This window comes from Ciconia boyciana, chromosome 10 (assembly GCF_034638445.1).
Source record: "Ciconia boyciana chromosome 10, ASM3463844v1, whole genome shotgun sequence".
NCBI lineage: Eukaryota > Metazoa > Chordata > Aves > Ciconiiformes > Ciconiidae > Ciconia > Ciconia boyciana.
The window spans coordinates 1,919,887-1,942,973 of NC_132943.1; the positions used below are offsets into that span (position 1 = coordinate 1,919,887).

Here is a 23,087-nt window from a genome sequence, read left to right on the forward strand (position 1 = left end):
TGCTGTGAAGTTTCCCACTTACTGCAAATGTAGTGCTAAGGAAAGCGATGATCAATCCTGACTTGTTTTTACAGCATAAGTCATTTTTCATCACACCCAGTGGGACAGAGGCCCTACACACAAATGTGTGAAGAACCTGAAAGACGACAGAAGGAAGGCATTTCATCTTTGTGGTTAGCAAAGAGCCCTGGAGCTTCTTCCCCCTTGGCTGGAAGCAGCCTCTCATTCTTCACTGGAGCACTGCATGGTCTTCAGACACAAGCGTACGAGAGCTGGATGGGATGAGCATAAAAACGCGGATCAGCGTGCTCAGACGAGGCTGCGCTCATTTGGCTATTTTTAGTTGCACAGAGCACTTTAAATCCCCACTGGGTTCAGCATAACACACCAGCAGCCTTTCGAACCGGCTCAGTCATTGCATGTTATCAACAACTTCTGATGGCCCTGCGGGACTCCGGCCAGCCCCCTGCAGCACAGGCAGCAGCGGGACCCGCTTCCCACCAAGGTACTTTTAGGTCCTTCCCCAGCCTCCCATATTTAACAGGAAAGTCAGCTTCGACTGGTTGTCAACGTGCCTTCTCCTGATGGCACCAGACCAACGGGTCATCATCCCTGAAGCCGTTTATCGACACGGCGCGGGGCTGGCACGCGGCTTGCCCGGGGCTGTGCGACGGACACTGCCCCGAGTGCCACCGTCCCAGCACGGGGGCTGTGGCCCCGTACACCCCACCCAGCCCCGCTGCAACTGCAACCACCCAAAAGGAGGAGTGGGAGTGCAATGTGTTCAGTTTGGTCTCGTTTTCATCTGGAGATCTTGGTCACGTTTGGTAATTTTGTTTGTGGCTCGAGATACTGCTTCTCCACACAGCAGAGGCCCTGGGGAAACTTTTGCTGCTATCAGAAATTATTTAAAAAATCTGCTTAACCTGTATTATTCCAGCCTATTAACATTTATCTCGAAGGAGTAAAGAAGGAAATAATGCAAAAGTCCATGCCTTGAAGTCCTTTCCTACAAGGACACTTGGACGTAGGAAAGCTTGTTGTTTTGGAAAGAGACTCTTAAGAGAATATTTCAATTTAATATTAACAGAACAGAAAACTCTGCTTGAAAGGCATACGGGGGCAGGCTCTGCTCCCTGCTTTTCAATGTCAGTCACACGACTATTTCTTCATCGCTCACCGTTTCTTGAGATTCTTGGGTAATTTGAACCATTAAAGAAGTTCAGATGAATTCCTGATGCCTTGAGAGAGTCTTCTCTTTCCTCGCTCCCTCCCTTCTGTACTTTATCATCCCCAGACACCTGGGAATAAAATCCCAGGATTAGGACCAGAAAATTAGAGTAAAATGATTCTGTTTGAGAGTTTCTGATCATTAACATCCAATTAGCCATGAGGAAGGATCTGAGTAAGCCCGTCCCAGCTGTCGTCCTTGCTTCTGCTCCTGCCCCGGCATGGACAGAGCTGAGGACAGCAACACTCGTCTCATGCCAGAGGAGCATTGGCACCTCCAAATCGTGTTTTAAAGGGGGCAGAGGCAGAACAAGACTCTCTAGATTAAAGTAGGGTTTTGGCAGTATCCAGCCCAAGCAAAGATTGCGATGATTTACAGCTGTGAAAATTAGTAGATGAGTTTGGAGTGAACTCCAGAGTTGCCGAGGTTTCGCTGTTCATCCCAACCGAGAGGCTCAGAGAAGTCTGGCTGAGGCACCACGCAGGGTACACCAAGCACCAAGCCAAAACCAAAAGAACAAAACAACCCCAAATCAAGGGACTAACGTTTCCAATTGCTATATAAGCAAATCTTGTCTATAAAAGAAGAGCTACACAAAACCTGATCCAAGTTCTACGTCTTCATCAAGTGGCCAATTTATTCATTATCCAGAAGTGGGGAGGCAAGGGCTTCATAACAACAGCAATAGTCACCTGCTCTTTTGTTGGTTTTGGTGGGTTTTTTACTTCTTTTTTCTCCCCACATTCTGCAAATGCATCTGCTGAACCTGCAGTCGCATGCGTTGCCATCCACAGAAATGCCAATATTAAGTAATTTGTGAGTGCTGATGATGCTACGATTTGTTATAATTCAAAGTTAAAAGAGGGAAAAAAACAAAACAATGAAGGCACACAAGGAAAACAGCAAGCAGAGGTCTTAAATATATTGCATATGTTAAAAGCGCCTGTCTGCTGGTCCTTACTGAACCCTTCTGGTCCTCTGCGCCCACGATGGAGCCATGGAGGAGCACAGGGTTTAGCACAGATAAACAGGCGAGTCGAGAGGATGGGTGTCTGCCGTGCAGGGACACGATCTGACTGCATCCACGCTCGCTGGCAGAAGCCATCGATCGACATTTGTACACAATCGATGATGCTGGTTAATGACTTTGGGGTCCTTTGCAAGGGGGAATTTTGTTAATGATTGGTACATTACAACTCCAAACAGCGCAGCCCTAAGATGAAGTCCAGAGCCAACGAACCCAGGCAGCAGTCACACATTTGATTGCTTTAATCATGAAGAAAACCTTCCCGCTGCCAGGAACCCATGGTTTGGGTTCATTGCCCACATTTTGGGCCCTGAAGGGACTGCCCTTCCCGCAGGTTTCTGTTACGAGGGATGTGGGGGTCATGGTGTGCCCTAGGCTTTGGGTGCCCAGCAGACAGGGAGTGCTGGGACGCCCACCCCACCAACGAGACATGTAAAAGGGACCTGAGATGTGGGCCTGCCCTTTGGTTAGCCCTTAGAGAGACATGAAAAAATTATGTTATTTCATAGCAGACCTGTGTAACAACTCCACTAAAAGGCAAATTTAATGAACATAAAGATAACAGGTTGCCCACACTTTTGAAATGCACCTGGCAAAACAAAGAACCTAGGTTAAAAAAAAGAAATCCTTCATCCTTCCTCCTCTCCCATGCTGCAGATTAACCAACAGAGCACTGCAGGGCCAGCTCCAGGCCATGCCTGTGGCTCCTGGCTTATATCCCTCGCCCAGCTCCCCTCCTGCAAGCATAGCTTGAGAGAAACAGTGAGAAACATGATGTGCAGATGACACAAAATCAATATAATCCACTAGTACGGAAGGGGAAAGACAAGGGAAATCAGCTGTCACAAAAAGCTTGCAAAAAAGTGTCAAACAAAATCAGTGGGTTGGAGAGGAAAGGAATAGGCTTCGGATTAGGAAACGTTGTCTGTGCTGAGCTGCTGGGAAGCAAGCTCACGTGTGCTGTAGACGAACTGAATATACAATTGCAGACATGAAAATAACACATTTCTGAATAGAAATGCTAACCTGCTGCTGAAGGATGCAAATGGTGACCGTCAATGGAGTATCACACCCAAAGGTTACACAGATGCCATTAAAGCAAATGAGCCTAAGCAATGTTTGTTGCAGCGCCCAAATAAATAGTACGAGCATCCACATTACACTTGTAGGAGGCGAAGGTGGGGACAGCTCACGGCTTGGGCTGGCAGGCAGGATGGCCATGCCACATGGACGCTGGTGTGCAGAGGGACCGTGTCCCACCAACGGGCCAGGCACTCGAGGCAGCGGTGCTTGCCGTTCCCAGCGTGAAAAGCCAGCTTGCCCCAGCAGCACGTATAGGGATGTCTTGAGACTGTATTACTTCTCCTCAGTGAATTCAATACCGGTATTTTTCCTCCTCTCTTATGTGTTTTGTCCTACCTGCATTGCTCTTGAGTTTCAAGGACAGCAAGAGCTGCATGACACAACAGAAACTATTGTGTTATTTTATGATCGCACATTCCAGAATATTAATTGGATAAACTACAGTTCTTATTTCAGTCAAATGGACATTTTAGTTATAGAAGTGAAGATCCATAAACCTACCGGTACACCCCGCTATTTTATTTAGAGCACCTAGAAATTATCATTTCCCATATTTTCATTCCAGAGGCCACAGTGCAATTTATGTCTTGAAAATATATTTATTCAGAGCTCTCTTGTAACGAAATTCTTATTTGACAAGTTGCCCGTCAAAAAATGTTTTCAGCTGCAACAATGTCGTGAGTCACACAGCAACCAAGAGATCCTGACCTGTATCTGTTTGTTTCTCAGTCTTGTCAACTAGCAACCAGCTCATTCGATGGTCTAAAAATGTCTTCTCAGGAAAGCAAATATTTTTCTAGATTGCTTGGAAGAACAGTTCTTTTTAATCAAGACATAGCGTAAAAATGCTTCCTCACTCCTTCCCATCATTGCTCGGTTTTGATTTTATTCTCTAAAAATTAGTTCAGATCTAGGCAATGTCAAAATAAACAACTAAACTGAACATGCAGCGACACATCCCTGGGTAATTTGTTCTGGGAAGGGAAGGTAAAGAAAAACTTTTACATTGGAGTCAAATACACTGATCTTAAGTTTTCTTAACCTAGACTGAGGAAAGACTGGGTGGGATCAGATAAAAAAGACCCACTAGAGTTTCGTTTGCCAGAACATCATCTGACAACCCTGAAGAAATACTGACCAACTGTGAGCTGAAGGACAAAGGGCATAAAATCTTCAAGCATCTTATCCGAGTTTAAAAAGTAAAAATAAGGCTTAAGTCAAAAAGTCTTACCTGGATAGAGAAGCGTGTCTCCCCAGTTAATTAGAGGTAGGTATAGGCGAGTTATTGATACAATAGTCTGGTTTTTAAGTGCGGAACTCTGAGGGCTGGTGCTTGTCCCCACATTTTTTATAGTCTAGGTGACACAAGGGAAAAAATTAAAATATATATGCATGCACACATTCCTGAAATATTCAGATAGCCATGAATATCAAATGCTAAACTTTTAAGGCTTAAGTAAAAGGCAGCTATATTTTCCTCTTCTTTATCAATCTTGAAGTTTTCAGTGTGAATTTAGTTAGTTCCCAGGGGGTTGATTAGGAGAATTAGACACAAAACCCCTCTGAAGCTGGTGACAATCTTTGCACTGGCTCAAGAAAATACGAGAGCAGATCTATGCAAAAGTCACCATCTTGAAAGGTTTCCATTTCTGCATACAGATTGCCTTATTCTCCATTTCTATCGAGTCTGAAAAGAACTGCTAGGAAGAGTGATGGGGAATTAGCTTTACAGACAGGACATTTCATTTGGTAAGCAACAAACAGTTTCATGTGTGTCTCAGATTGTCAATTAAGTAGAAGACATTATTAAAGAATTCACAAAATTGAAAAGTCATTGCCTCTGCGAGGCTGGTACGAAGCGAGCTCACAGTATCTTGGGTCTCATCAGAGAGATGAGCAGCAGCAGTGGGAGATCACTCAAAATGCTCATTTTTAATCAGTTCCATAAGACTCATTTGCAGGGGAAATTTTCCATTTTGGTAACCGTACAAAATGTCACATCTTTCAAGAGAGCCTTATCAGAATAAAAACAACAAATAAAATGCCAAATTCTGACACCGTAAAAGTTCATTGCAATGAAAGCTGTATTTCATTACTTTACCTCTGAAAGTAACTCTATACCCAGACCTTTAATTATAATCAGCTACAGACAAAAACGAATGAACACAGTCCACGGATAAGCTGTCGTGGGAATACGCAGATGCGATCCCAAAGCTCGATATCCAGGTCCGGAGCACAGATGTCCCCAAGCTAAAGAGTTTTTTAGAGCTCTGTCAGCCTAACAGGTTTAACTTGTTTAGGCTCATTCTCACCTGCAAATGCGAGACAACCGGTGTAAGAAGGTTTTGCGAAAGATATCGGATATAAAAGAAGCACTTGGGAAAAGGTCGTATTGACAACAGGTTGGTTTCGCCAATAAGGGCACAGAGAAATAAGGGCAAAGTAGACCCTGATCAACTCAACCAGCCCAAGGGCAACAGAGAAAAGTAGTTACAGAAGTTGAGGAGTCCTGGTCCTGCCACAAGGAAGGTCAAGGAGCCCCTGCGTGCCCAGCTTGCTGAAACACACCCACCCTTCCTGCCCCGGTATTTTATTGCTCTAATTCAATTAGACCAGCAGAATTGTTTAATCTGGAGCCTGAAATGATGTGGAAATTTAAAAAAAAACCCAAAACACTAATAAAATAGCTTAATGTTGTGAACATTGTCTTAGTAGCCCAAAATAAAAACTTTTAGAAACAACTATTAGGGAATCTGAAATGCTTCCTAACGAGATTTATCAAACGCTGGGGAAAAAATGAGAATTCTGTAGTTTGGTGGACTGTATCCTCTAACCTTTGATAGGACCATTCTGCTTTTTTTTCTCAGTACAAAAATAAACCTGCAACAGCAGAACATTGCCTTGAAATGAGCAATTGCCATCATGTCATTAGAGTCGTTCAACAAAGCTATTTATCTCCTGAAACATATAACGAGGAAACTTTGCATTCTGGATCGAAATAGAGAGCTTAGCTACCTGATTATACACCGCAAAAACCTGCCCTCGCCACAACCGGCAGAAACTTCTCCCCCAGCTTCAGCAGAGCCATGGCAACAGGCTCCGTCATGGTTTATGGAGACCGAGAGGGTCATTTGCAAGAGGAAAAAGCCTGAAGAAAATTTTATTTCATTGGCATCTGTTGTCCCTATCCAAGGAAACCTTTATGCTGAAGGCTGAAGCCCTGTTGTCTATAATTTCCCACAAGTTTACAGAGGATTGATGGGTTCACCGTATTTGCATAAATAAAGAAAAAAGCCACTCTACCACTGCCTATAAAATTTCACTGAGGACTCATCTTTGCTGATCTTCGTCTTACCCACCAAGGCAACAACCCAATTAAATTTCTTTATTCCCCCCGCAGCGGAGCCAATCCCATGTTTCCCAACAAATTTCAAGTGTAGAAGAATAAATTTCTCAGCCCATGGTTTTATCATTATAAAAGAGGCAAACAAAGCTGTCCATGTACAGCTGCACGCCTTGCCAAACCCCTCTGTCTATTGCTCCTAGTTGCTTCTATTAAATCAGCAACCTGTTAGTATTTGTTCTCTTTCAAAAAAAAAAAAAAAAAGAGAAAGAAAGAGAAACATGGATCACGGGTAGCAAGAAGGCGTACTTAAGTCCACTTTTTACACACAAAGCTAATTTCTGCAGATTTTAATGTGATGCCTTTTGGTGGGGAGTAGAGCTGCACACCCCTGAGCGCTCGCCATGCGGGCAGCCAGCTAACCGCGGGGTGCACTGCTTCTCTTGTCTAGAAACAGCACAGTAAGTGGCTTAACATGCGTATAAAACACAAGTTAGATAAGATTGGAAAACAGAGACCTAGCAGCAAAACATCAGCTCGCTGTAATACACACAGAAGCCTTAAAAATAATAAAATTGAAGCCACCGTCCTGTCGCTGGCGGGGGTTCAGCAGGGCCAGACCAAGCTCACAGCACAGCCCCACAGCAGCGATGCTCAGCCCTGCAGAGCCAACACCCAGCCGCACCGCAGCGGACGCGCAGCACAGCCCCAGCCCCGAGTCAGAGGCATTCACACTAACAGCTTACTTCTTTTTATCCAGATCCTACCTTCAGCAACACACTGAAGACAGCAGGGCTTTTTGTCGCTTCAGCACGGATAAGTAACGCGGGATTGGTCTTCTTTCTTGGTGCTCACAGAAAGCCAACAGTAAGTTTCTCTCCTGCATTGTTAAATAGCTGAATATTTTCCAATTTTTAGTACAATTATACTTCACTCAAATTAGAGCTAGGTAGAGCCTCACGTGTCCTTCAAGCAGCTTATCAAAGGCTGATGCTCCTTTTAGAGCTCTGTGCTGTTCATTGTACAAAAAAGCAAATTTCTCAGACTGTTTTCTCTCATTTAAAGCCTCATCTCAGCCAGAGTACAGGTCCCCTCCCAGGCCTCAACCAGATCTTTATGCCAGCTAGGTTAATCGATAGCACCAGGTTTGATACATTCTTAATCACATCTAAAGCCATAACAGGTCTATACATTTTGGGGGGGAATTGTGTTGCTGTATTTAACTGTTATTTACAGCCTGGTCCTGCCGGCAGGCGCCCAGCCGCACATCTTGCACAGCCCTGCCCACGCCCCATAGAAATAGCCATCGCCACGTCCGTCACCGCAGACGTCACATCAATATACATTTTATTCTTACTCAGCTATAGGGACCATCTTCTCCCTTTAATCCCTGTAACGCTACCATCATTACGAGACGTCGGAGAGAGTAAATCCAGACTGTGCCGTATGTTATTTATAGCCCTTGCTCCATTCAGAGAACAAATACCTTATCCAGCTACAACTTATAGATGTTTAGTGAAAAACAACACGCTTTACTGCCTAGTTAATTTTGAAAGTAAGGATTTATCTATTTGGTTTAGTCTGTAATGCGTCTGGCTGTGTTTGTTTTATCAGGCTGTATGTGGCGGAGAGAGCTGAGTAAGTACGACTACCCACAGCACACGCTGATGATAAACTGCATCCTGTGTGACTTATTCAGAGAAATTCTTTTGAATTTCAGAGCAAATTTTGACCAAGTAAGGCATTTGAATCCAAGCTAAAGCTGAGCTATAAACCTTATGATGCCATCTTCTGATCCCGGGGATTTTCCAGTAATTAAAAGCGGAAGAGGAGTTTCTTGTGAAGAGACCCAACAGTTAAAGCATCAGCACTGGGTGAGACCGATGGGTGCAGCCCGTGGGCGCTGGGACCCCGCCAGCCCTCGTCCCACATCTCTGCCCCGCGGGTCAGGACCAGCTCCCTCGGGGCAGGGCTACGCTTCCATAAATACAGCCTCACCAAGCAGTTAGCACCCCCCCAGTTTAAAGGAAAGGAGTATCACCTTCCCCAAAAAACCCAGAAAAATCCTCAGAAATCAGAGAGATTCCTACGGATGTGCTTCAAGTGTTGCAAGGAAGGACAGCTCAAGCTGAAGGTCTCTCTTTTGGCACCTTGAATTCAGCAGATACGTGCCCAGCTCGGAGGCACACCCGTCCAGCTTGCGTGCACGCATCGCTAATTGAATCTGTGGGCTACAAATAGAGAGGAAGCTGACATATATGCCTTAATTGCACTTTCCATTACCACTGCTGCTCAGATGCTGCGATTCTCCCTCTCTTTTCTGGCAGCACTGCCAAGAGCTGTGTCCACTCCCTGGGATGCTCATTAGCTGAAAGCCCATGTGCCAAGCACTGGTACAATTTTTTTTTTTTTTTTTAATAGCTGGTTCCCAGCTAATGGCCCAAGTCAGCCAAGTGATTCAGGACTGAGGTTCTCTGTGACCTGACCACACATAGCCACTCCAACCCCAACAGCATAGGTTTACTGATTCTGCCTACTTCTTAACAAATTTCACCATTGCTCATCCCCCAGAGAATAAGTTCCTGCAAGAAAATCCCATTAACTCCCCCCTGTTACTCTCAGTACAAATTCAAATCAGCCTGGAGGGGTGAGAGGCAAAGGATGTTTTAATTACCTGGGAGTAGTCCCTAAAGCAATTTGCCCAAACTTCTCCCACAACAGCAAGTGAGAGCAGCTGAGCCTTCGTCAGGAGCTGTTTAACAAGGCTGGATTGAAATAAGAACAGTGAAGTGCATCACCCCCTTCCATTGACACTCACAAGTCCATGGGGCCGGCTGGGATCCACCCGAGAGTATGGAGGGAGCTGGCGGAGGAGCTTGCCAAGCCACTCTCCATCATTTACCAGCAGTCCTGGTTAACAGGGGAGGTCCCAGTTGACTGGAGGCTTGCCAATGTGACGTCCATCTACAAGAAGGGCTGGAAGGAGGATCTGGGGAACTACAGCCTGACCTCAGTACCGGGGAAAATTATGGAGCAGATCATCTTGAGTGTGCTCAACAGGCATGTGCAGGCCAACCAGGGGATCATGCCCAGCCAGCATGGGTTCATGAAAGGCAGGTCCTACTTGACCAACCTGATCTCCTATGACCAGGTGACCCACCTAGTGGATGAGGGAAAGGCTGTGGATGTTGTCTACCTGGACTTTAGTAAAGCCTTTGACACCATCTCCCACAGCATTCTCCTGGAGAAACTGGCTGCTCATGGCTTGGATGGGCATACTCTTTGCTGGGTAAAAAACTGGCTGGATGGTCAAGCCCAAAGAGTGGTGATGAATGGAGTTAAATCCAGTTGGTGGCCGGTCACCAGTGGTGTTCCCGAGGGCTCAGTATTGGGGCCAGTTCTGTTTAACGTCTTTATCAATGATCTGGACGAAGGGATCGAGCGCACCCTCAGTCAGTTTGTAGATGACACCAAGTTGTGCGGGAGCGTTGATGTGCTGGAGGGCAGGAAGGCTCTGCAGAGGGACCTGGACAGGCTGGATCCATGGGCCAAGGTCAATTGTATGGGGTTCAACAAGGCTCAGGGCCGGGTCCTGCACTTGGGCCACAACAACCCCATGCAACGCTACAGGCTTGGGGAAGAGTGGCTGGAAAGCTGCCTGGCAGAGAAGGACCTGGGGGTGTTGGTCGACAGCCGGCTGAATATGAGCCAGCAGTGTGCCCAGGTGGCCAAGAAGGCCAATGGCATCCTGGCTTGTGTCAGGAATAGCGTGGCCAGCAGGAGTAGGGCAGTGATCGTCCCCTGTACTGGGCACTGGTGAGGCCGCACCTCGAATGCTGTGTTCAGTGTTGGGCCCCTCACTCCAAGAGAGACATGGAGGGGCTGGAGCGTGTCCAGAGAAGGGCAACGGAGCTGGGGAAGGGTCTGGAGCACAAGGCTGATGGGGAGCGGCTGAGGGTCCTGGGGTTGTTCAGCCTGGAGAAAAGGAGGCTGAGGGGAGACCTCATCACTCTCTACAACTGCCTGACAGGAGGGTGTAGTGAGGTGGGTCTTGGTCTCTTCTCCCAAGTAACAAGCCAGAGGACGAGAGGAAATGGCCTCAAGTTGCATCAGGAGAGGTTTAGATTGGATATTAGGAAACATTTCTTTACTGAAAGGGTGCTCAAGCATTGGAAGGGGCTGCCCAGAGAGGTGGTGGAGTCACCATCCTGGAGGAGTTAAAAAAACGTGTAGACGTGGCACCTCGGGACATGGTTTAGTAGGCATGGAGGTGTTGGGTTGATGGTTGAACTAGATGATCCTAGAGGTCTTTTCCAACCTTAATGATTCTATGATTTCTAAACCATATTTTGAAGGGTAAATAAGAGAGCCAGTTTCTGGAGGATAAGCACAGAAGAGCTTTAGATCAGAGTAATCATTTTAAAGTGTGTGATTTTGCTCCATTTGAATACTTATATATTTATCAATGTACATAAATACAATGACCCCACAAAAATACCCCTCTTTTCCACTGGTGCTGGCTGCACAAGCTACCTCTGGGCAGCACGATGGGCCCCCGGAGCCCCAAGCAAAAACCACCTTCACACAGTAATTATTCAGCTCATCATTTGACACCACAAGGTAACGACTGGGTTTCTTGTTTATTATACCAGCACGCAATTCCTCCCAAGACAGTGCAACTACATGGCTGAGGGATGGGTTTGCCCCAGTGACTTGCTGTTAGTTTTGTCCCGGGTGATGGATGCCGAGATGTCACATTGCACCCAACGTAGACGGGGCTTCTGCAATTTGCCATTTTGTATTTGCTAAGCCCAGGCTTCGTTTTCCCTAGAAACTGAAGTCCCCCCAGCCACAAGCACACCTCTGCTTCCTAAAACCAGCTCCAAAGCCACTCATGGAAACTTGGTTCTTCGCTCTGAAGTGAGACGAGTGAAAACCATTGCTCTTCATGAGGGAATGGATCCTACTCATTAGGTGTCACCACACTAAGCTGCTGATTTATGGAGAGTGTTAACACACAAGAATCCCCTTTAAAACAGGCGAGTTACCAGAGGTGGGGGGAGGCTGGACTCCCAAGTCCCCGTCAGGCTTCCCTGCAAACAGGCTCTGGCTCCTCTGTTGTTAAATGTCGCGTGTGCTGCTGCCCTTGGGATCTCGTGCTCGGTTATAGATGCTGCTGCTGAACTGTTTTCAGAGTGCCAGAAAGTGGCTTGAGTAAAATCAAATCACAATCAAAAGAAACCGAAGAGGGGAAGATCTGGAAAGCAATGAAATATTTAAATTGGAGCAGGTCTGAAGGAAAGAGAGAAGTTAAAGTTATGCATCGAGAAGGAAAGCACTGCATAAAAGCAAGTGACCTACTAGAGCAGAAAAGGAAAGTTAAATTGAAAGGGCAATGCACCACTGATTACAACTTATTCCTCTTGTGTATTTTGAGAAGTGTTCAAATTCTGATGCTTATAACTTTTGTTAGAGTGTGATGGGAAAGCCGTGCGCAGCCCCACGTGCAGGTGTACCAGCAGGGAGGACGTGCTATTTGCCATGCAAGCATCGCTCCAAGCCCGGCATCTTCCTTAGCACCAGAGGGAGATTTCTAAAAAATACACAGCTTCCTCCTACCTGTGATCAGCTCTGCCAAAATCAGTCCACGACTTCTGAAGCAAAAGGGTCAAAGGAAGAGAAAGTGCAGGGCAACCCCACTTATTTATTCCGTGAAGTTGATCAGGATTGTGACAAGCGTTCATGAAATGAGGCCAATGTTTGGTCATGCATTGAGTTCAAACAATGCCAGATACACGCCTCAGCTAAAACTGGTGCAAATACACGCACCCTTGCCTTGCAGAAGGGTTTATTGGTAGAGCGTTGGTTAAAAAAGTGAGTAAGCAGATATTGTTCTGTTTAAAAACACAATTAGGCTCAAATAAATACAGTTTGCTCATGATTTTGTCAAAGATTCAAATAAAAAGATATGTAAGGGTTTGATGATGTGCTTAGTGGTTTCCCGAGAGAAGAGTTTGGGGTTCAGCCCACAGTAATGCTTCCAAAAATGTTACATGGATGGAGAGTTTACCTTTTGAAATACAATCCACTGAATTTATTTTTAATGTTCTCCAAGCATTTTGTATTTCAAATGTCAGAGTTTGGCCACCGGACCAAGTTAGAGTGCTCGCCCGAACACCGAGAAACCAATGAGTGCTTGGATGCGGCAGGCTCTGGTTTTGACCGGTGGTCCACGGAGCCCTTGAAATGGGATGTAAGCACCATGGCAAGTCATCCCATCCTGGGAGCTGCTTGCCCGTTATCCAGGGACAGGCTGAGCTGAGCAGTATAAGGGAAGGATTCAGAGATTGTGTGTTAAGGAAGAGGTAAGTTCTAGAAAAAAAAAATAAGCAAACATCAAAAATTTCTGCTCTTAATACCAGCTGGCATTCCTATAGCAAATCTTGATGTATTTGATAACAATTTCTACATTTTAGGCATTCTCATTTAAACATATTTTTCGCAGCAAAAGGTCATGGTCCTCCAAAAGTGAACTCCATCTGATATTTATTTAAACTTTCAGGTTTTTGCTGTTGCTTCTCATGTTCTGATAAGTTCTGTTACCAACAAAGTCCTAATTCATTTAGCATTGATGCTAAGAAATGATCCCTCCCAACAGCACAGCCTCAGGTCTAATAATTCCCAGCAGGAAAAGTTAATTGAACAGCCTTCTGGCTGAGACAACATTTGATTTTCCTTTTTTAAAACCCATCAGCATCTGCAGGTGTTTTGGCCACTTTCTGGGAACAAGTAAAGGGAAAAGTGCTTCCATTTCAGAGAGGCACATTATCTCTGATGAAGAACAATTTGTAAAATGGCAAGCTTTTTACAAGAGGGGGAAGTAAGGAAAAGTGTGATAATGAAAGTCTGGTAACCTGTAGGCTGTTCAAATGGACTGAATGCTATTGGCCAAAGGAAGCAAGCTCGATAAAAGCAAAGGAAGACAGTAGTGAAAAAAAGAACTGCATCTGGAAACAGATGAAGACAAAATGAAAATTCACTACACTGAAAACCACATGGTTCTTATTAATCTTTGAAAAATTTGATATTCCTGCTGTATCTTTTGTTCAACACCAACTCAGAGCCGATGACATCAATTCCCTTTGCCAACAGATAGGCGCCCATAGAAGCGATGCCATGCAGTGACCTAGAAGCAAGACAACAAATTCAGAGGTGGTGATCTGAGATAATATAAAGAGCAATTAGCATGGTTCCGTGATGTGCTGCCTGATACACTTCTTGGGTATGTTAGCAGATTGCATGGTTTGCTTAAAGAGCAAGATGTTTTTTGGAGGATGACATGATGTAGTTGATCATTACTCCCAACGGAGAGCAAATAATCTTGATCATTATGCTGAGAAAGTTCAGTTGCAACAAAATTTAAGAAACACGTTTGAGGTTTCCCATATATAAGCAGGAGAAATTGTTTCATTGAGGATGTTAAAAAGGTGCAAACTGGAAAGACATGATACTCTTTTGTCTTACAGCGGAATTACCCGAGGATCAGGGGTTTACTTTTGTCCCCACCTCTTCCCCTGTCTTAGCTTACAGGCTTGGATCATTTAGATCCTAACCCCCCCCCAAAAGAAAGTTCCACTTAATTGTTGGTGACAACAGTGGATAGTCAAGATAGCCTTTGCAATGACAATTTCACCTTACGCTATTTACTATGTAGGTAAATAAGGTACTTTGGGGGTCCTGCACAACATACACCATACAGATGGGGCTCTTCCCACCCCCGTCCCTGCACACAGCCATCCCAGCTGGGACACAGCCGATCCCCGCAGCTCCGCGTGGCAAACGAGGCACATCCGCAGGGCAGAGGAGCTCCATCCTTGCAGGACCATCTGCCTCAAAGCTTACTTGTAAAACAGCACAGGTCCCCGTGGCATCATGAGGTTTCAGGCATCACCCAGCACGCACCCACCCATGCTGAGCTCTTCTGGGTACCAGAGGGCTTATCTTAAATATTTAGACTACTCGGCTCACTGCCCTGAGACTGAAAATGAAAATTGCATGACTTATTCTTGGTATTTATTTTTCATCTGTAAGTATCTTCTGTGTTGTCATAAAATAAATTCCACGTTAGACTCAAATACATTTCAAAGCTTTGCATCTTCAGGGGAATGTATGAGATTAGATGTTTTTCCTGGGAAAAAACAAAAAAAAGAAACTGCTTAAGAATTCAATTAACTTGTGAAACTTACTATCGTTAGAGATGATCAAATATAAAACTGTGAAAAGATTCAAACAAATGCATATATAGTCACAGGACTAAGAAAAGCCTTCTCAAAGTGCATAAAACACACAATACATCATCCTGTAACTGTTGTAGTGCACACCCCTATGGTGCCAAAGCAGATTTATGTAAGTGATCTTGTTTCTGGTATTTTCCAGAGAGGTTTTCTCTGCCAGCCTACACAACCCAAGCCCATAATGCCCCAGGTGCTCCACAGCCAGGCTCGCTCCCACCCAAATCTTGCTGCTCTCAATTGGAACTTCAAAACCGAGACACTCCTGCAGTGTTTTTATGTCAACTGATCAAATTCTAGTAAAAACCTGTTTCAGCCAGAATTCTTATGACTGGCTCTGGTCTGACATCAAAACAACAGGCTGTTCTTGTCCATGTTTACTTTTTCCTTTGATTCAGATTTGATTTTATTGCTCACAAGAAGTGCCAAATGGATTCTTGAGAAGATACAAGACTGCTGCCTAGTCCTGGAACAGAAACGTGCAGAGGGAATTGAAGAATGCAGCTTTCCTCCAGGTTTTTAACAGGGAAAGCTGCATTCAGTTCACAGGTAGTTTGTTTCCATGGTCCATTTATCCTTGGGTCTTTCCAGGTACAAAAGTGCCAGCAGACACAGTGAAGGACAGTTCAAGTAAGATCAATTAATTCACAACTTTTGACATTACACAAAACTTGGGTTATTACAAGAGAGCACAAGAGTAAAAAGCAGCAGTTTCTCTTATCTAGTAACATCTTCCTTACAGACCTTAATACCCGGGACTTCAGGGGAATCCTAAACAAGTCACGTGCAAAGTTACCCAAATGTGAAAACTCAGCAGGTTTTGGCTAAAGCTGTTGGTCCACAAAATTCAGAGTCAAAGCCAAATTACATCAGGTAGAGCTTATGTGTTAGGATGAATTTATGCAAGGATCAATTCCCTTCCCAGCATTTGTACTGCATCCTAGAAGTTTTTGTTGTCAAAAGAGTCTCCTCGCCTTCCTCACCTACATCCAGATGTTCATTATGTTTCCCCGTGATCCTCAAAGGGACACCACAGTGCCCAGTCCCCAAGAGGACGCATCCAAGAGTTGCACCACTGCAGAGCGGACAGCAGAAAAACTGGGCAGAGAAGACTAGCTACTAGAGAAATGCCTGATTACAAGATTTACTTGATTATAAAGACACAAGGCACCCACAGGTTCTCTCCTACCTCATTTTGCTGCCAGCTGGGGTGTGGGCAGTCCCAAGAGCAGAGCATGAATTCGGCTCCCTTCACAGACACGTCCATCAACAGTTTGCCAGCTTTACAGCTTTCCCTCTCTAGCTTTGAGCAGAGAGTTTAGAGGAGGAATCAAAGCTTCTGGGAGTATTCTTATGATTTAGGCTTGTCTGGAAACCTGGTATGCCTTACACGTGCTCATTAAAATATAAAAATAAAAGATGCTTCTTACCCACATAGACCAAGTAGGTAGATTAAGCACTATGTCCCCTCAGTCATGGAAAATTGACACTGCTAAGGCTCAAAGCATCCGTCTCAAATTACTTTGTGAATCATTTCCCCTTCTGGGGAAGAAAAAAAAAAAAAAAAGAAGCAACTACACAGCTATTTTCTGTTTCTTTTTTATCATTTCACCATTGCCACCTGCTGTGCAATATTTTATGCTCCATTTCTTCCGGTTAGGCTATTTCTAGATCAAAAAAGTAATTTATTTTGTTCAGGTGACCTGGCTCCAGCTGGGATAGAGTTAATTTTCCTCCTAGTAGCTGCTATAGTTCTGTGTTTTGGATTTAGGATGAGAATAATGTGATAGCACACTGATGGTTTAGTTGTTGCTGAGCAGTGCTTATACTAAGTCAAGGACTTTTCAGCTTCCTCTGCTCTGCCAGGCGCACAAGGAGCTGGGAGGGGGCACAGCCAGGACAGCTGACCCCCACTGCCCAAAGGGCTATTCCATACCATACGGCGTCACGCTCAGTATAGAAACTGGGGGAGTTGGCCGGGGGCAGCGATCGCCGCTCGGGGACGGGCTGGGCATCGGTCGGTGGGTGGTGAGCGGTTGCATCACTTGGTTTTCCTGGGTTGTGTTCCTCTCTCTCTCTTTTGTTGCTTTCTTTTACATTACAATGTATTAATATTTTATTTCAATTATTAAACTGCTCTTATCTCAACCCACAAGTTTTCGCACTTTTACTCTTCTGACTCTCTCCCCTTCCCAGTGGGAGCGGCTGTGTGGTGCTTAGTTGCCAACTGGGGTTAAACCACATCAGGTATGGGAAGTATTTATGTAGTGTTCTACAGTGATGGATGGACACCTACAAGATCTGAAGAACAGGAACACTACTCTAGTACAAGAGACGTCAGCCCTATAGGCAGAACAAGTTTTAAGGAGGCTATAACCATTCTCATTCCCTGTTTCACTCCAAGAACAGGGATCTTCTGCTTTATGATTTCAGGGAAACACCATGGAAGAATGAGACTTACGTGAACCAACATAGATGAGTATGCTTCAAGCTGTAGCTGTTCCAAAACAGTGTCTTTAGAAGATGTGACCAGCCCAGGATGTTTCTCTGGCCCACAACCAACTGCAGCCATGGATTCATGTTCCCTTTTTGCTGCAAGCAGGAGGGGCAGTTGCAAGACTTTCTCCTGCTGTTACATGGAGCAAAGCTTCAGGGCTGCACTGACTTTCCTTCATTTCCAGCTCCAGTGACAAATCTGATGCCTGAAGCTCAATTTTCTTCTTTTTTGGACTCCTACCAAAACAAACCCCAGAAAGCCTGTCACTTCCTTTATAACTTCAGAAGAATTATTACAGCAGCTGCTAACTATTCTGGGACACAGATACAGTTCCTCAAAACTACACATTCATCTTTACAAGAGAAACCTAATGATTTTTTTTTTTTTCCCAAGCAAATATTAGTCTCAGATTCAGAAGCATATTTTATTTATCAATAGTACTGTAAACAAGACAACCCCCACTCATCACACTTCACTAAAAGTAGAGGCTGTAGAGGCACCCTGTCTCTGGGATGACATTATTAGCTGACAAGTCCACTCCTGCTCATCAAGCTACCGCAGATGCCCCCCATGAGAGTCCACACCACAAGTGCGATGCAGAGGAAGGGAGCCTCAGCCTTGGCACAGTGTTTTGACAGAGCAGCAGATGAACTGTCACTGCCTTGCAGTCATTTAAGTGAGTCCCTGAAAGGGGACAGATTTTTCTCTCCACATACTTCATCAGCAAGGACCACATTGTCGTAAACATTTGTACATATTGCTCTGGAGACAATAATATACCAAGTAATAAAAGACAATTTTACTAATTGCTGATGCTATGATGGTCACTCAAGCTTCTCCAATTCCTGGCTCTTCCAGGATGCAGTAGTTGACAGTGCAGGAACCAAAGAGTTAGGTGAACAAGACAAGCAATTTCTAATGCCTTTTTATTGACACACCTGATGCTCAGACTAGTCACCATCCCCTTCCGCTTGCACCAGGGAAAGCTGCGCAGAGAGCACCAGGGTCTTTGACTATTTTTGTTATTACTGCCTAAATAACCATCTTCATACAGTAGTCAGTACTAACGACTTCACTGGGTTTTTCTAGGCAGGGAGTGGGTAACCCTGCAGCATGTCAGAGTCTTACCTTACCTTTCTGGTACTCTAATAGCAGGCTCGTTGAGTCCTCGTTTTCCTGGCTAACCGGAGGGAGAAGCATTCACACCGACCCTGGCACTCAAAAGGCTGAAAGCAAAGCCCACTGGTTGGCAGTGGACTTGGAAGCAAGGGATCCCCAAAACATTCATTTTGGCCCAACTCGGCCAGAACTAGTGCAAAAAGACTCTCGGCAAGACACTTAGCCCTCAAAAATCACTGTAAATTCACTTAGGATATAATTAAAGGTAGGAGTTACACTGAACATGTGAATTGAGTCTAGCTGAAAATTTTACATTCATACCTTAAAACAATTTAGCTCACAGGGGGTGAGAGCTAATGCTTGAAATCAAAGCAGGTGAAGGCAGAGGTTTCATTGCCTCACACCAAAGTGATAAAGAAATGATAACTTGAGATAACTCAAGTAGGGCAAAATATACAGACGATACAGGATTTGACATACCCCAGCTTTACTGAAGAGAAACTCATCCTCAGGAACTGATATCTTCTGATGTACTTGGTTCCCCCTTCTGCTTGCAACCAAGCAACAACCTCTAATATATTGGGCTAAATGAAATGTTACAGTGCAAAACCCCTGTGACCAATTTTTTTAAACTTTTGCCTATAAGGAGGATCTTTTATTTTGCACCGTTCCAGCATTTTTGCTGTCCTCCGTGACCTGAAGTTAGCTAAACAAACAAAATCTTTTACACTTTCCTCTTGCTTTTCTTCAGACTGCTACGAACATTTAAAGGTCACTTATAGCTGTGTTTTAGAAATAACACAGCTCTCCAGTTTTCCCTCCCCTTTGTCATGCGCCTGACATTTCGCAGATGGATTTTCTCTTTTGTGCCCTCTGTTCATCTGCTTCGCCGTGTTGTCTCCTTCGGTGAGGCAACCTGCGTGTTAAGCCAAAGCACTTCCCCAGGGGTGGTTGCAGTGATCTTTGCTGGCACTGAAGGAGCGGCTTTGGAGGAGTCAAAGTGCCCGTTTTGCTGAGCCACCAGGCAGCAAAACACCAAAGAAACTACAAAACCCTCTTTGAAGGTTATTGAAATACCGCGGGTAGCGCACCAGTGAGACTAGAAATCAGCAATAAACCCCCAGCGGGGTCAGCAGGAAACGTGCAGGCAGTTACTGAGCTCGTGGTGGGGTCTCGCAAAACGCACCACAGCTCACCAGCACCGCCAGTGCCCCCGTCCCCACCGCCGTCCTGCGGCAGGTTCCTGGCCAGCCTTTAGCCTCAGCACGCACAAACACACGGCAGGCAGTCAACCTGCGGGCATCCTCTCCGCTTCCCTCGGGAGTTACCCATTTTTGGTGCTGCTTTTGCCACAAGCGGGACATTTGCAGATCTCTACGGGTTCCGATAGGAATATTCCTGATGTCTCAGGCATATTTTATAAGCAGCCCTGTTCTAAAGATAAAGCCAGTCTTTGAGCAAGAATGACATTTTTGACACAATTTTAATATATTTTTTTAAAGGTACTTAAAAGGTTTTGTTTTCATTCTTACATGGAAGGAAAGATGATTTTAAAACCTAGGTAGTCACTGTGAAACTGCATCATTGTCCTTCAGGCAAAGCCACATTTTACCCTTACCCGCGGGCACAAACCGCTCTTACAGACCCTTTAACACACACCTAACAGCTCCTGCCACCTGCTCCACCGTTCCTTCTTCTCTTCCGTTCCTTGTTTTTGAAATATGGCTGCTTTATGTTAGAGGCATAGCAAGGATAAATGCTGAGGGCTCATTTTCTGAGGGAGATAATGGAAAATGACATTGAGAAGTGACTTCTGTGCTGCAGGAACTGGGCTGGCATATGTTTTCAGGAACTCAGAAAAAATGTAATTCAATGAATAAAACAAAACTGGGAAATTTTCCACCACTGCCTTGATTCACAACTCTGATCAAACAGCTCAGCCTCACTCTGCCCCAGCTTTCCCTACATCAAAATGGGCATGGCCATCTATACCACAAGGGTTAGCACACCCTAAGAGAGTATTTTAACTTAGTGTCAAGTATGATGTCTGTGTAAGCGGCTCAAATGACAGCAATGCCAACTTCCCTTGGACGGAAAGTGAGAAAGTAAATAGAAGTTAGTGATTTGGATGGAGCAGAAGACCATTAACCATTCACCTCCTGCAATGGCCTACCCAGAAGAAATGTTTTCTTTTTCCTAGCCTAAGAAAAGCACCGTAAAGATCAGCCGTGCTGTTTGGCGCTGCTGTGTAACCTTTTCATACTGCCGTTTCACACCACCATGTTGCTCCTGGGACACCCACCTTGGAAAGCAGCCTGAGATGGATGACGCTGTCTGCAGGGTCATGCACGACCTGAGAAGAGCAGAAGGGGGACAGAAGCCAGCGCTGCTGGCCATCAAGCTGTAGGGTTTATGACAACAGCAGAACATCAGGCACGGTTTTATGTCCATCAGCTCATCATCCACAGGCCTGAAATCACAAATTTATTCAGGAGGGAAAAACAGTTCAAGAGCTCTCTGCCTTTTAAGAGCCTTGCAGGATTTAAACAATTTTCACCGAGACCAACACAAGCATCCCCTCTTGAGCTTATTTTTAAACGGCTCTGTCAGTGCTTGACACTTGTGTTTCTGGACAGTAAGGAGCATCACAAATTGAAGTGAACGCAGAATTTTTTTAAATTGGAAGCTAATACAAATTCTGCATCTCCAGCAATGAACATACCCAGTGATGAGCAGCCAGCTCACCACAGCTGACTTGCTAGTTCTCCACAGCTTCCCTAACACAAAGTAAAGGGAAAATAAGTCTGGTCTCACCTTGTAAACTCAAAGCAGAGAAATTTAGCACAACCAAGTGGCATGTGGAGTGATTTGCCACAGCGGGCTGGAGTCAAGCACAGCAGCTGGATATTAAAAAGGGGCAAGCTAATTTTACAGACAATAATGAAGCATGTATGTATGCATGATAAAAATGCAATTGATGAAAAAATTACATCTTGCGCTTTAGCGTGATAACTTACTGCTGTAAGGATGAAGAATGAAATTTTACTCCTAATTCACCGGTTAAGTGGTCATTGCTGGAAACAGGTACCCACATACAGCGGACACAGATCTCTGCTCCTGCTCTGAGCTTAGAGGCCACGTTAAGAAACTGCCGGTCACTGATAAGAATGACAACGTATCAAAGTAAAATTCCATTCTTTATTTATTTCAGATACCTGCAAGTTCTGAGGTGTTTCTGTTCATTTCACATAGGCAGTAAGATCCCATACAAATCAGGAATTAGAAACGGTATTTGTTCCCCCAGGTGTCAACCTGTGGTGAATTCGTGCCAAGGCCCTGATCACAGGCAAGATCCATGGGGCAGGGCACGCCATACCTGCTGCCAGGCTGCTGGTGCCAGCTGCGCCCGCAGCAGCGTCAAGGGGCGGAGGAGAAGAGAGTGCGTGAAGCACAGCCCTTCAGCCCGCTCCTTGGGACACCCGCCAGCCTCCTGCTCTAGCGATGGAGAAACACGGATCGAGCAGAGAAACATCAGGGGACGGACAGGGGAAGCACTTGCACGGTGTGCGCTTGTGTAGACTCCTGCCCTCCACTTGCACCGCTCCAGCTAGCGGCAAATACAGCGGCCCACGTCTCAGCTGGAGGAAAGAGGTACTGCTTCATCGCCTTCCGTAAAACTACATAAGATGAAGATCTGGCCATGTGTTTTTGCTTAAAAACCACTAATTTGATCAATACATCCATGCAAAACTGCACGTAGCTAGTGTACGCAAGGGTGTTCTCACCATTACAGCTTCACCTACCTCATCTCCTCCAGCCTCCCGTGTTTCTGGCTGGCAGTAAGGTACTGCCACTTGCCAAATCCCTGTTCCTCAGCAATATGGATACTAGAATAACTTGGGTAGCAGACCCAGGGGCATATTGAACAATAATAATTAGTAATAAACAGTAATAGCAATGAAGAGCGCTGACCTTTTACAGGGCTGGGTGAAAAAAGCCATGAAGTGAATCTAATGATTCTCAGCGAGTTTAATGGGATTCACATCAGTCCCATTCTGCAAAAAGTTATCCAAATGCCAGTGAAACAACGCTAATCTGCCTATGCTGTCCTCCTGAGGAACACAGGAAAAATAAGACAGTAACTTACACAAGGCTGGTTTCCTCTGTATTTCAGCTTCCGTGGTGTTATCTTCACTTTACTCCAGACAGGATCTAGAAAATAACTAATTGCCTGTTTGTCATACATACCTACAAGTTGCTTGTATATTGGTCACATCTGTAGCAAGGAGGTTTTGCAATGTTTTGCCTTCATTAAAAAGCACATTTTTCCTTCTACCCCTTTCCTTTCCCCATGCAGGCTGGAGAGAAGTTCACTGAACATCTTTGACACGCAAACATACTAATCGTCTCAATTTTTTTTCATTTCTGAAGTTTATCAAACATTTTGATCAGAACAAAAAATATTACCGCTTTCCTTTAAATTTCTATATTCCCAT

General features: G+C 45.0%; 1 long non-coding RNA gene across 1 annotated transcript; it reads left to right on the forward strand.

Annotated features, from left to right (window-relative positions):
• The first annotated feature begins 7,509 nt into the window (after nt 1–7,509).
• On the forward strand, nt 7,510–8,451 carry LOC140657470 (uncharacterized). Its single transcript, XR_012044357.1, has 3 exons — nt 7,510–7,551; nt 8,299–8,322; nt 8,405–8,451. It is a non-coding gene; the product is annotated as an uncharacterized lncRNA (long non-coding RNA).
• The last annotated feature ends 14,636 nt before the right edge of the window (nt 8,452–23,087 follow it).